General features: G+C 39.8%; 1 pseudogene; it reads left to right on the forward strand.

Moving 5' to 3' along the window:
- The first annotated feature begins 666 nt into the window (after positions 1-666).
- LOC123810441 lies at positions 667-1247 on the forward strand (annotated as a pseudogene).
- The last annotated feature ends 488 nt before the right edge of the window (positions 1248-1735 follow it).

Consider the following 1735-nt stretch of genomic DNA (forward strand, 5'->3'; position numbering starts at 1 on the left):
CACAGGAGGTTTCAGTTGGTTTTGTGTAAACTGCAGTTTTCTCCAATGTTATCTTTTGCCTACAGCTGTGGGGAATAGTTAGGTATATTCTGTTCTTGCTCTTCCTGTAATTTTTTCAGTCCTGGGGACATAAGCTCAGAAGAATAAAATGGTAGTCATGTTTAAAGAGGTCATAAGCCTGCTCAGCAAATGGCACCACAACAGCAAATGGCTTGAGCTTTATCCTTCCATTCCTCTTTCTGGTTTTAAAATTATTTTATTCTTAATGATTGGACCCAACCAGGGCACTATGGGTGAAGGTCTTATCTTCTTATGGCTACTTCCTGCTAGTTAGGATATAGAGTTGTCCCTACCTAAGGGTCCAGATATGGGTCATTAAGAGGAAGACGGTGAAATTGGACAGCCCAAAAAGCAAGAGCTATGGTCAGAGGCCATTTGTGGAGGGAATCTCCTAGAGCCTGGACATTTCACTGAATGAAGGATATGAGATATTTGAGGAGAGATGGCCCAAAAGTGAGAATAAAGAAAAAGGCAGCATCTGACTCCTGCTCTCACAGCCATTGCAGTACATTGAGCTCCATAGAGACAGTGTAGGGACAAGTGCACACTGGACGGGCACTGGGCAACTCTGTGCTTGCTGAGGAAAAGTAATTAATTACAGGCAAAGGAGATCCTAAGAAACCAGAGGCAAAATGTAATCATATGCTCTCTTTGTGAAAACTTGCCGGGAGGAGCACAAGAAGAAGCATCCAGATGCTTCAGTCAACTTCTCAGAGTTTTCTAAGAAGTGCTCTGAGGGGTGGAAGATCATGTCTGGTAAAGAGAAAGGAAAACTTGAAGACATGGCAAAGGCAGACAAGGCCCATTATGAAAGAGAAATGAAAACTTATATTCCTCCTAAAGGGGAAACAAAAAAGAAGTTCAAAGATCCCAATGCACCCAAGAGGCCCCCTTTGGCCTTTTTCTTGTTTTGTTCTGAGTATCGCCCCAAAATTAAAGGAGAGCATTCCAGCCTATCCATTGGTGATGTTGCAAAGAAGCTGGGAGAGATGTGGAATAACACTGCTGCAGATGACAAACAGCCTTATGAAAAGAAGGCTGCTAAGCTGAAGGAGAAATATGGGAAGGATATTGCTGCATACCAAGCTAAAGAAAAGCCTGATGCTGCAAAAAGGGGAGTCGTCAAGACTGAAAAAAGTAAGAAAAAGAAGGAAGAAGAGGAGGAAGATGAAGATGATGATGAATAAATTGGCTCTAGCGCATTTTTTTTCTTGTCTATAAAGCATTTAACCTCCTGTACATAACTCACTCCTTTTAAAGAAAAAAATTGAAAGATAAGGCTGTGTACAATTTGTTTTTGAACTGTACAGTGTCTTTTTTTTTTTTTGTATAGTTAACATACTGCCGAATGTGTCTTTAGATAGCCCTGTCCTGGTGGTATTTTCAATAGCCACTAACCTTTCCTGGTACAGTATGGGGGTTGTAAACTGGCATGGAAGTTTAAAGCAGGTTCTTGTTGGTGCACAGCACAAATTAGTTATATATGGGGATGGTAGTTTTTTCATCTTCAGTTGTCTCTGATGCAGCTTATACAAAATAATTGTTCTGTTAAGTAAATACCACTCTATAATTGCAAAAAAAAAAAGTTGCCTCTTCTAAATGCTTCTAAGTACATACAATCTTTTTTATTTAAAAAAAAAATGAGAGAGAGAAAAGAGAATGGTTAATATAGGTC

The sequence above is a fragment of the Phyllostomus hastatus genome, unplaced genomic scaffold, assembly GCF_019186645.2.
Source record: "Phyllostomus hastatus isolate PE091 unplaced genomic scaffold, TTU_PhHast_1.1 phas_scaffold_60, whole genome shotgun sequence".
NCBI classification, from domain to species: Eukaryota; Metazoa; Chordata; class Mammalia; order Chiroptera; family Phyllostomidae; genus Phyllostomus; species Phyllostomus hastatus.